Here is a 13,432-nt window from a genome sequence, read left to right as displayed (position 1 = left end):
CTCTCCTCTCTCTGTCTTTCTCACTCTATCTCTCCTCCTCCTCTCCTCTCTGTCTCTTTCTCCCTCTCCTCTATCTGCCTTTCTCTCTCCTTCCTCCTCCTCTGCTCCTCTCTCCTCTCTCCAAGCACGCACACTTGTACTACCAACCTATACTCACACCATAGTAGCTAGGTCCCCCCTCCTCCTCCTCTCCCTCTTCCTCTCCTCTCTCTGTCTCTCTCACCATCTCCTCTTTCTGTCCTTCTCTCTCTCTCTGTCTCTCCTCCCTCTCCTCTCTCTGTCTTTCTCTCTCTCCTCCTCCTCTGCTCTCTCTCCTCTCTCTGTCTTTCTCAATCTATCTCTCCTCCTCTCCTCTCTCTGCCTCTCTCTCCCTCTCCTCTCTGTCTTTCTCACTCTCTCTCCTCCTCCGCTCCTCTCTCTCCTCTCTCTGTCTTTCTTTCCCTCTCCTCTCTCTCTGTCTCTCCTCCCTCTCCTCTCTCTGTCTTTCTCTCGCTCCCTCTCTCTCCTCCTCCTCTGCTCCTCTCTCTCTCTCCTCTCTCTGCCTTTCTTTCCCTCTCCTCTCTCTCTCTGTCTCTCCTCCCTCTCCTCTCTGTCTTTATCTCTCCCCCTCTCTCCTCCTCCTCTGCTCTCTCTCTCTCCTCTCTGTCTTTCTCACTCTCTCCTCCTCCTCCGCTCCTCTCTCTCTCCTCTCTCTGTCTTTCTTTACCTGTCCTCTCTCTCTGTCTCTCCTCCTCTCTTCTCTCTCCCTCTCTCTCTCTTTCTCCTCCTCCTCTCCTGTCTTCTCTCTCCATGCACACACACTAGTACTACCAACCCATACTCACACCATGGTCACTATCCCCCCCCTCTCCCTCCTCTCCCTGTCATTTTCTCTCTCTCTCCTCCTCCTCTCTCCATCACTGCCTTCATCCCTCGCCCCCCCTCCCACTCTGCATTCATTATGGACAATATTCAGGGGAGCAGAGCGGGGGGAGGAAGAGGAGAGAGGAGGTGGGGGAGGAGATGAAGCTGAAGGTGGTGTTGTGGTCTTCAAACACACAGACACATATGAACAAGGAGCACATGATCCACGGGGGTCACAGTGGGGAAAAATGAAAAATAAACACTGTCGTCATAGTGATTAACAATTCAAAACAAATAGAGCCATAATTACCAGGTGCTGGATGAATGTTTGTGTTTGGAACGATCAAAAGTCCTCAGAATCCTGCACAGGGAATGTAAAGAGGAAACGGACAGGTTTGACTTATCTGAAACTTGTTTTTTTCTTTTTTTAATCTGAATAGGTCCAAATGACACAAACCTTTTTAAATCTTCAGTGTCTTTGTGTTTCATCAGAGCATTTGTTCGTCTGCTTCATCACGTTTGTCTCCACAAGCAGAAGGACACTTTTCTGTTTATTTATGTATTTATTTATTTCATTTTATTTTTATTTTTTTTACAACTTGACTACGCAACACAAATCATGATTTTCAAGTGTCTCTGTGTATGTCATGACAAATTAAAGCTGCACTATGTAACGTCCCTGCTGGGTGCATTGCCAGTTGCTTGTTTCCATAGAGGTGTTATTACTTTGCCTGGGGTGTTCCACAGTAAGGCATTAAGTGTCTATTTATTGACATTTATTCGTGGACAGGTATTTTATTGATCCATTCTCAAAGTAAGTGTGCTTGCGTCTGCACAGATCTGACCTGTAACTTGTCTTGGTGGCACTGCCTGCTTGTATCCATGGAGACAGATGGACAAAGGTGAGGAGATTAAACATTCACCATGTCCAATCTGTTTTATGTGTCTGTCCAAGTGTCTTTGGTGCCCTCTGGTGAATTGCAAAGACATTACAAATATTAAATATTTTTTGTATCTAAATACAACTTTAAATTACACCAGGAAAGTAAAGTATCGCCACAGCAACATTTCAGTGTTGGACAAGGAGCAGGTCCGTCCTTATTTAAAGGGCCCACATTACTCTATTTTGTCCTCATCACAAACAAACTCAGACATGTGTGAATGAAACAAAACACAACTCCAGGTGTGTTTATGAGGAGGGAACAACATTATAACATGACTTAAGGCTCACATGAATCCATTTTGTGTAATATAGGAGCTTTAAAGATTAAATAAATCATTAAAATGTAATTCAAATCTAAAAAGGGACCATAACCTTTAAAGATTGAGTATAGATAGGATATAGAGCCCTCTAGTGAACAGTGCAGGTATTGCAGTGTCTTTGAAAAGTTGCTAATTGTGGAATTGTAATGTCTTTTTTCCCCTCACATTTTCGACAGCAGTGGTCCCCAACCTTTTTTGCACCACGGGCTGGAATAATGTAGGTTTTATAAGTGCATAAAAAATACAACTCACCACACGCTGCATCACTGGGAGCCCTGCACTTGTTTCTTCTTTCCTTCTTGCTCACCTTTGTTTCTTTCAAAAAACTCTAAATCTTTCTTTTAATTTACTGTTTTTGTGCGGCCCGGTACCAAATGCGTAACAGACCGGTACCGGTCCCGGTCCCCGACCCGGTGGTTGGGGACCACTATTCTACAGGGCCACACACAATAACAAATAATAAACCAGAGGGCCCATAACAAGACACTGAAGCCACTGTGAGAGACTGCTCATAGTGACAGATTCAAAGTGTCGTAGAGTCTGGGGTTTGAGTGTAAGACATGTGGTGTGTACAGCCTTTATGCTGATGTTTACACGAAACTGACTCTGGGTTTCAAGTTGGTTTCTCTGATCACACAGGTTAACTCATCAGCTCTGAAGAACATGGCATGCTGGGTAATAAAACCTGTAACCACATTCTGAGCAGGACCCTGGTCCTCAGTCTGAAGACAAACTGAACCAGATCAACTATAGACCTGTGCAGTCCTCTGGGCTCATGCTCACATCATTGTTCACACCACTACAGTCAAAATACTTTATGATTAAAGTCAGTTCTGTGTTTTAAACTCGTCTGAACCCAAAACCCTCGATATTTTGCATTTTTCATTTTATTTCCAACCCTCGTATCATCTGTGCCGATTAAAACATTTTCTTAAATTAAATGCAACATTAAATATAACATTTTTGTGTTAATTTCAGAGAGTGTACGACTGTGGGGACATAAACGTCTTTGAGACAGGAGCAATGTTCCCTCTAATTTTTCACGAGTCTGAGCAAACACACAAACTCCCTGAGCGTCCCATGGACCAGTGTGAGCGACATCAGACGTGCACACTGTGGTCATCAGACGTGCGCACTGTGGTCATCAGACGTGTGCACTGTGGTCATCAGACGTGTGCACTGTGGTCATGCTGCATCACATCCATCCAAGTTAAATGGTTTATTAAAAGAATCAAATTACCACATTTACATTTCTGTTATAAGACTTTTAATTAAGTGCTTTAGCCACTTATACAATGAAAATGACAAAAATCTTGCTCATGACCTGTGTAGTATGTTAATGCTATTGGAAGAATAAATATTTAATTTTAACTATGGCAAAACATGAACTTCCAACCAAATCAAGCCAACTGTAAACTTGAAAACACACTTAACATTTTTATTATAAAGCTCTGACTTGTATTATGAGTATAAGTCATTGTGTGAAGCTTTGTGCACTGAGTGAGATTGTCCTACTGTGTCTGGGAGACAGTCCGGTCTTTTTCAGTATATGACACGATCATTTGATTTTTACAGCTCATAAACTAGAGACAGTCAATGACCAATACACCATCCATCCATTTTCTTGCCCTGGCGGAGTCCAACATGCACCGGGAACAGGTCTGACTTACTGCCGGCAATGAACACAGCTCCTGCTCCGGTCATACAGGGACCGGACAGCCCTTAGCAAAGGGCCCCGGACCCCATACTCCCAGAGCACCCCCCAAAGGACACCACGAGGGACACGGTCGAATGCCTTCTCCAGATCAGAGACGTGTCAGCCAAGACAGTCCCACAACATCCAGAGACTTGAGGTACTTGGGACGGATCTGCCTCCAAGTCCCCAGTCTCTGCTTCCTCCTCGGAAGACATGATGGGGGGATTGAGGAGATCCTCAAAGTATTCCTTCCACCGCCCGACAACATCCCCAGTCGAGGTCAGCAGCTCTCCACCCGCACTGTAAACAGTGTTGGTGAAGCACTGCTTCCCCCTCCTGAGGCGTCAGAATTTCTTTGCCAGAATTTCTTTGAGGCCGTCCGATAGTCCTCCTCCATGGCCTCCCCGAACTCCTCCCAACCCCGAGTTTTTGCCTCTGCAACCGCACGAGCCGCGGCACACTTGGCCCGCCGGTACTCATCAGCTGCCTCAGGAGTCCCACGAGCCAACAAGGCTCGATAGGACTCCTTCTTCAGCTTGACGGCATCCCTTACTTCCGGTGTCCACCACCGGGTTCGGGGATTGCCGCCGCGACAAGCACCGCAGACCTTACGACCACAGCTACGAGCAGCCGCATCGACAATAGAGGTGGAGAACATGGCCCACTCGGAGTCCATGTCTCCAACCTCCCCCGGGATCAGGGAGAAGCTCTCCCGGAGGTGGGAGTTGAAGACCCCCCTGACAGAGGGCTCCGCCAGACGTTCCCAACAGACCCTTACGATACACTTGGGTCTGCCTGGTCTGTCCGGCTTCCTCCTCCGCCAGCGGATCCAACTCACCACCAGGTGGTGATCGGTTGACAGCTCAGCCCCTCTCTTCACCCGAGTGTCCAAGACACGCGGTCGGAGGTCAGATGACACGACAACAAAGTCGATCATCAGCCTCCGACCTAGAGTGTCCTGGTGCCACGTGCACCGATGGACACCCTTGTGCTCGAACATGGTGTTTGTTATGGACAAAGTGTGACTAGCACAGAAGTCCAATAACAAAACACACTGAGAGGAATCTGTATCTGCACAGCTGCTCTATTACTGTACATTTACATAACATATCAAAACACAATATATAATGTATATTTGTATATAAAATATAGTCAAAACAAGTGGTATGGGTCAAAATAAATATATATTTACAAACCACACACTGCAAACAGTGAACAAACACACACACTTCAAAATGTAAACAAACACACACTAGAAACTAAAAACACACTGTACATGATTGTACAGTGTGACAGTCATTCTGTGACAGAGGCTCAGTGGTTAGAGGTTAGAGGATCGAGTCCCGCTCAGTTTAGAGGGAACAGTGGACAGGAGCCACATGAACAAGTCACAGGGAAGGAAAAAAATGACTCAATCTCACTCTACTGTAGGAACTCAATTCATTATTTGCAATAGTAAGAGGAAATGCTTGTAATGACTAAATGTAACCACTTGGAGGCAGCATTGCATAACATACATACAGCATGTTGATTCAGTTTTACCAAATGTCAAACGTGCTCGGCTAAACTGTGTTTTATATTTTTATTTTACACAAAATAACTGAGGAAAAAACAAAACAAAAAGCAAACTCACAATTAAATATATGATTATATTATAGATATATAGGTTTTTAAAAATGTACTTGAAGAGTAAAAAGTAGTAGTATTTCACACAAATGTTAATTTGTTAAATGTTGAGATGTTGACTGAAAATGATTCATATTTTGATTCATATTTTGTTTTCCTCATGAATTTTGTGTACAGTATTTATTTCTGTTTGCTCAAAGGCAAAGCTTGAACTCGAAAACTGACATGGTCATAGTCTGTATACATAAATGGACAGAGCTAACCTGTTAGTCGCTGTGTTACAAACAGGAAGTGTGTGTGATTCAGGCTCCAATTCACTTTACATTGAAAAATGGTCGTCCCTCTCTCTGTAACTCTCCAGTGAGCGTTGCCATTTTAGTCAACAGCCTCGCTCTGGATTGGCTCTTTGGTTGCTATGATACTCGCGATTGAAATTCCAAATAAGGAACTTGGCTCCAGATTGGCCCCTAGAACTGCTCTAGCCTCCATGAGCTTCATTTGACTGGAGCCGAACGCTGTGGGTGACGTCACACTCACTCAGTCCTTTATACAGTCTGTGTGTAAACTTGAATACTCTTTGTAGTGCTCAGAATTCCCCAGTGATATAAATTGGGTCAAGATATTTTTTGTGATCAGAGTTGAGTTCCTTCAAAACAGTCATAGTTATAGTTGGCCCTTAGTTCTTTCAAAGTGCTGCACAGAGCGATGAATGGAACAAAGCACTGGATGAAGCATTTGCTAAATAAATACAAAACATAAAAGGATATCTCTAAAAATGCAAAGTTAAAAAGCAGCTCTATTAATCTGTGTTTCAAATGGCCCTCGTCCTTCTGTCCCTTCTGTCCCTCTTGGTTTAAGTTTGAGTCAGAAATATTCCCTCCAAATCAAACTCTGCCCGTTACCACAGATGGCTAATACTTCACAATAATATTTTGTTCAATTCACAAATTTAAATGAGTTTTACAAAATGAGACGTATGTAAACTGTTCGAATGCATCGTCTGAGTTTAGAGTTCAGACCAAACACACGCGACACAGCTGAAAACAGGCTGGCCCCAGTATCGGCCCAGTATCGGCTATAGTACTGGATCTAGTATCGGCTCTAGTATCGGCTCCATACAGACGAATGAAGAGCCGTAGCAAACAAACTGACTTAAACAGGGGAACATCAGCTCTAATATGAATAAATAAAACACAGAATCTCACAAATTGAATTGATTCACAAATGTTTCAGGTTGATGTGTTTTACACAAATACTTTTATTTATCTCACAGGGACAGTGCACACAGTATTTTCATTATTATTCAGAGCTTTTCAAACCGTGGCCAAGCACAGATTGCCCTAAAGAGCGGTACATTTGTCCAGTGTGAGTCAAAACAAAACATTTTCAAATGAACCCAGGCGCGGTTTGATTGGGGCTTTGTCCTGGTTGGAGGAGGTGTGTCAGAGCACGGCCCGGGGACTCATGCACATGCACAATTTATATTTACAGGCCCTGTGTTGTGCGTGGAGAGGCTATGATGAAAAAGTGAAAAAACTCACACCTCGCCTCCTGTTGTCCTTGCTGCTCCACACTGCTGTTTAATCCATAAACTCACAGAAACAAAAAAGAAACAAAACAAATAAGTTTATAGGTCTATTTAAAACATTAAAAACAGGAGCAGGTGTGATTATAAAAGTTTGTTACCAGATTATTAAATTGAATTAGTGGCACCAAAGTATCATGTATTTCACAGTTATTGAAATGTATTCCATTTTTGTGAAGCAAAAGCCAAAAGCCCTTTTCCCGTCTCTGGTGTGACATGTTTATACTTACACAGTCATGAGAGCTTGTATTAAAAGTTCCTGTATCAAAGTTCAACAAACAGGTGAGATACTGAGTCAGTCTGTTGTCGTAGTCTCTTATAAATACATTTTATAAATACATTTATAGTGTTATTCTCTTTTGAGAGAGCGACGGCCAACCTGCTTTTTCAGTGATGGGTTTAAACTCTTATCCCCTGAGTGAAGGTCTGAGTGAATCTAAAGGTTTAAAGTAGAGGCTGAAGTCTGTGTGTAGATTATTGGCATAATCCAGGACAGAAACAAATAAAAAATGGTTTCAATAGGATCCTAGATTTGTTTCTATAATAAAATGATCATTTGGATTTTAAACTATTCTGAGATATGTTTTTAGTTTTCGACAAGTCAAAACTGAAAATATTTCCAGGTGGAGACTCTTTCAAGTGCTGCACCATTTAGTGAATACACTGATTTAAACCCATCAGCTTCTACTGCAGGGTTCTGTTTGAAAAATCATTTTTTAAACCTTAATCAACATCAAGACAAAAGTCTGTTTTTCATCGTTGTCCCTGGACAGATGTTAAAAGTGTCACCCTAAAAACAATAACAGATGACAGAATAGAGTGAGAGCAGGACATTGGAGCTGAGACTTAAATAATAATAGTGTGTGTGCAGGAGCAGAAACACACAATCACAGGAAAGGTCAAATTGCGTCACTATTAAAATAAGTTTATTAAAAAAACATTAAGACAATGACGAGACAGGGCAGGTCCGGTGGGTTCAGGCTCGCAGCTCTGATCTGATCCATGTTTTCAGATGTTTTTTTTTTTTTTTAAAGATCATAAACTCTTAAGGGAATGTCTGAGATGCTCGGACACAAAGGCTTTGGCAGAAGACACTTTTCAAACTGCACAGCCTCGTTGTGCTCGTCCCTGTGCCTCACACACCGTCTGATGGAGGACATGACAAACTGTGTGTGACTTTATATATTAGACAGAGATTTGAGGATTTCATGACCTTTTCACAGAAGACAATGTTTTTGTAAAATGTTGCCGTGGTGATGTTTTTGAGGTTTTTGTCCAGTATCTTTGTTTGTTCAGTGACTTTATTGGTTTAAATGAGGTTTGTGTTTGTGTTTGTGCTTAAACTGTGTGTTATGGGGACATGACCGCAGAATGTATGAATAATGTGTCTGACTGAGTTTGAGCTGATGAACCGAAAATGTTCCATGTTACATTAGACTTTTATGCTAAGTATTTAAATATGTGACGTGAATGACAGGTCTGAGTCAATTTTAGAGACTGACCGGGTTTTTTAATTTTTTTCATGGCTGATACCAACTGTTTAGAATCCAGAGAAATTGATACCGACAAGATCTGCCCATATTTTTTAGGTCGATACTGATTATTTTCCCCAAATCATGTCATTTAAATTCACTACAAACTCCCTCAATGCTCTTTTTACCGTACACCTTTAAGAGAGCTGTGTCGTCACGTTTGTGCAGCTTTGTCTTTGTATTAAAGTGTTAATATAAAGTTTTTTTTGTGCGCTCTTTAGGCAACACATCGACCAAAACAAAATATCACCCTCTGCTGGAGATTTAAGGCCGATCGTTGATTAAAAAGTCAAAATATCAGCTGTCTGTCCCAGTTTGTACGGAAAGATATTTATTTCTTTTCACTGGCGACAAAAACATCTGTCTCTTTATTTGCAGTTTTAGATGTAGAGAAGCAACTTTAAAATGGACATAAATAACCTGCTGGCCACCATGTTCCAAATAGGAAGTGATCATAAGACTAAGTAGTTTGATAAATATGATTCTGTCCATTTTACTGCGTCTGATGAGAAGTTAAGGATTTGATGATTTACACTGTCGGTTTCTTTACACTTAAAGCCAAAAAATTCAAATCTCGTCTGAAGCTGGATCGTTGTGTCACACTAAACTTTTAATGATCTGAGTTTGAAATGCGGCATAATGATGTGATGGACTCAAACAACTTTCGAACTGTCAAAAAATGTGATTTATTTGTGACAATTTTACCGTCGTCCCACTTCCCACAGACGACAGAAAGTTCAGATATTTTCTCTCTATGTTTTTAATAAAGTAAATGCAATGAACACAGATCTGTCTCAAATCAAAATCAAATCCTCCCCATGATGAGAGACGCTGGACAATGAAGAGAGAGACAGAGAGAGAAAGAGACGCTGGACAATAAAGAGAGAGAGAGCGAGAGAGAGAGATAGAGAGAAAGAGATGCAGGACAATAAAGAGAGAGAGTGAGAGAGATATGGAGAGAGACAGAGACAAAGAGAGAAAGAGACGCTGGACAATGAAGAGAGAGACAGAGAGAGAAAGAGACGCTGGACAATAAAGAGAGAGAGAGCGAGAGAGAGATAGAGAGAGAAAGAGATGCAGGACAATAAAGAGAGAGAGCGAGAGAGATATGGAGAGAGACAGAGACAAAGAGAGAAAGAGACGCTGGACAATGAAGAGAGAGACAGAGACAGAGAGACAAAGAGAGAAAGAGACGCAGGACAATGAAGAGAGAGAGAAAGAGACAGAGAGACAAAGAGAGAAAGAGCCGCTGGACAATAAAGAGAGAGAGAGAGAGAGCGAGAGAGAGACATGGAGAGAGACAGAGACAAAGAGAGAAAGAGATGCTGGACAATAAAGTGAGAGACAGAGAGAGAAAGAGATGCTGGACAATAAAGAGAGAGCGAGAGAGAGACATGAAGAGAGACAGAGACAAAGAGAGAAAGAGATCCTGGACAATAAGGAGAGAGAGACTGAGAGAGAGACATGAAGAGGGACAGAGAGAAAGAGATGCTGGACAATAAAGTTAGAGACAGAGACAGAGAGACAAAGAGAGAAAGCGATGCAGGACAATGAAGGGAGAGAGACAGAGACAGAGAGAGAAAGAGATGCTGGACAATAAAGAGAGAGAGACAAAGAGAGAAAGAGACGCTCGACAATAAAGTCAAAGAAAGAGACAGAGAGACAAAGAGAGAAAGAGACACAGAACAATGAAGAGAGAGAGACAGAGAGAGAAAGAGATGCTGAACAATAAAGAGAGAGAGACAAAGAGAGAAAGAGACGCTCGACAATAAAGTCAAAGAAAGAGACAGAGAGACAAAGAGAGAAAGAGACACAGAACAATGAAGAGAGAGAGACAGAGAGAGAAAGAGATGCTGAACAATAAAGAGAGAGAAAGACACAGAGAGACAAAGAGATGCTGGAAATAAAGAGAGAGAGAGAGCGAGCGAGAGAGAGACATGGAGAGAGAAGACAGAGAAAGAAAGAGACACTGGAGAATAAAGAGAAAGAGACAGAGAGACAAAGAGACGCTGGACAATAAAGAGAGAGAGAGAGAGACATTGAATGATAAAGAGAGAGAGAGAGAGAAAAAGAGAGGGGGAAACACTGGATGATAAAGAGAAAGCGAGAAATAGAGAGACACTGGATGATAAAGCAATAACGAGAGAGAAATGCTGGATTATAGAGAGAAAGAAAGACAGAGAGAGAGAGGTGCTTGACGATAGTGAGAGAGGGAGAAAGAGAGAGAAATGCTGGATGATAAAGGGAGAGAGAGACAGACAGAGAGAGAAAGAGAGAGAGAGATACTGCATGATAAAGAGAGAGTGAGAGAAAGATGCTGATGAGGAGAGAGAGCGAGAAAGAGAGAGAAACGCTGCATGATAAATAGAGGGGAAAGCGAATAAAAAGTGTCATTCCTGGAGATTACATTTATGTCCCTCATCTAAAACATAGAGCTTAACAATGGAACTTTCGGCTCTTTTATGGGACCGAATCTTTTGGCTCCATTCACTTCAAAGAGTCGTTCATGAGACTGGCTCTTTTACTGTTTGTTTATATGACAGCAGCAAAGTGAGAACTCATTTTATCTGCAAACTAATCACAGAGAGAAACAGCCAAGGCTCAGATGTGTTTGAAATGGTTCAAAGTGAGAGTGAGAGAGAGTTTACCCTTTGGAATTATGGAGAATTTAAATAAAACAATAATAATTTTAAAATGTAATAGTTATAATATATCAAATGTGTTTTTTGTGCACAAAGCCTCTATTCTGATTCTTGTGTTAGTTCAGTGTTAATCAGCGTAAAAAATCAGACAAATTAGAAAGAAAAATATTTGGTTCTTTTGAAAAATGTGATCTGGATCCAACTGTTAAGGAATCGTTCAAAAGAGCCGATTCATTCAGAAACGTCACATTGGAGCTGTGTTTCGCTTCATTCACCTGTTTCATCCACTGCAAACTGTTTAAAATGAACTAGTTGTTTTGTTTCCTAAAAATCAGCTACAGCGCCTTTAAGCTCCAAACTTTATTCCAAAAGTTTGTTATCGCTGTTCTTCTGTAATCTCTTTCTACATCTCTAACCTCGGAGTTGAACAAGTGGCGAGGTATAAGTCTGGGTGGTTAGTAAACTCCAAACTTAAATGGACTTGTGCCGTGTGCTCTCGTGGTATCGCGGCTCCAGATCAGGTCCAGGATCAGCTCCGGGGTGGTCCCTCTCCGGGCTGAGGGAGGAGTGGCTTTGAGCCCAGATTTCATCGATTTTTTAGGGAAGATTCAATGTCCCCCTGGAGGAGACCCAGCGCAGGAGGGAGGGGCGGAGGCGACAGTTTGGACACTTTAGCCAAACTCGGTGGCGGACATCTTTATCACCAGTTCTAACCAGTTTAATCCGGTCAGTGAAGTTGTAGAAGGTTATGGGAAAGTCAGAGGAAGTGGAGAAGAGTGGAGAGTATGGAACGACACAGGAAAACAAGGAGGTAGAGAAATGTGACCACTGCATTTGACCCATCCTTCTACGCCGCTGGTGTGGCCACGGGGGACCCATCTCCAGATCTTGACCTAGTCTTGGTCAGGACCTGCTTAGCAAATCCAGACTGATCTCTCTTTGTATTTTTTATACAGATTGATATCAGTCTCAAACCTGGTCAAACGTCATTGTCCAATCAGATCCGTTTTTGCAGTGACACATGTGAAACGAAGGAGCTCATTGGTCACCTGTGATTTACAAATAAAATCACATTTCTCACACCTCAGATTAACAGAGTTTAGGCTTTGCTCTTTGATTCTACAGAAATCCACCATGTTTTTTCCTTTATTTCCTCCAATACCGAAAGATCATGCCTGTCCCTGATTGGCTAATCCACCTGTCAATCACATCTATTTAAAAACACTGAGATTCACTGTTGACCAGACTCACATCTTCATGAAGTAGATGTAGTAAAGAAGTGTGAGCTCTGGATCCGAGGCAAGGTCAGGATTACTTTAGCTGGAGGATTTGACCAAAATTGTGGGTTACGAGTACTTAGCTAGATGATCTCAAGATTTATGTTGATGGAGGAAGTGTCTGAGGTGAGGGAAGTCTGGGAGTCTCTGCTTTTATTGCTGTCAACCCAACGCAGCCCCATATCAGCAGAAAGAAATAGATGGATGGATGGAGCAACAAAAACCAAACCCAGATATGTTAAGAACACGCAGACTCCAAAAGAAATACAACTTGTCACCTTCTCACCGTGAGGCATGAAAACTGACTCACTGTGGCTCCTGTTTGTGCTCGTACACCTTCTCTAAGTGGGGCAGCAGTAGGAGGTAAACACAGCGTGGTGCCAGTGTTCAGATCTACATAATCTCTACATTCAAAATCCATTCTGGATCTGCAGAACGACGCCGAGGAGTTATTTTCACACAAGAAATATTTGAGTTTGGAAACACTTTAATAAATCCTCTTTGAGCAGAAATAATCATAAGATACGCTCCACACATTCACAAATATTTACAGTGTTTTTACAGACAAATATACAGAGGTGTAGAAACATGATCGTAGTTTCATTTTGGTCTTGGATGAAACAACTTTCAATTCAAAATACTGCTTTGTTTATTCTTTGTGTGGATTTACTTAAGACTTGTTTACATTACATTTTTGACACACTTTTTGATAAAAACCTTGAGCAATAGCTTCATTTGGAAGATTTCAGCGTGGTTATTTAAGGTGGGAAATGAGATGGTGTAATTCCTCGTTTGACCAGTAGAGGTCCAGAATAGAGAGCAACCTCTGAAACCTTAACTAAACCTTAGAAGAATCAAAACAACACAACAGGCCTGTGCATTTGTCATGTGTGCTCCTCACAGTAGTAACCGTAATTTGTTAGACACTGGTCAAAAGTCAAAAGTTTGGACACGCCCCCTCATTCAAT

Source organism: Periophthalmus magnuspinnatus, chromosome 14, assembly GCF_009829125.3.
Source record: "Periophthalmus magnuspinnatus isolate fPerMag1 chromosome 14, fPerMag1.2.pri, whole genome shotgun sequence".
NCBI lineage: Eukaryota > Metazoa > Chordata > Actinopteri > Gobiiformes > Gobiidae > Periophthalmus > Periophthalmus magnuspinnatus.
The sequence above is the reverse complement of the archived record's forward strand: the minus strand, read 5'-3'. Positions refer to the sequence as shown.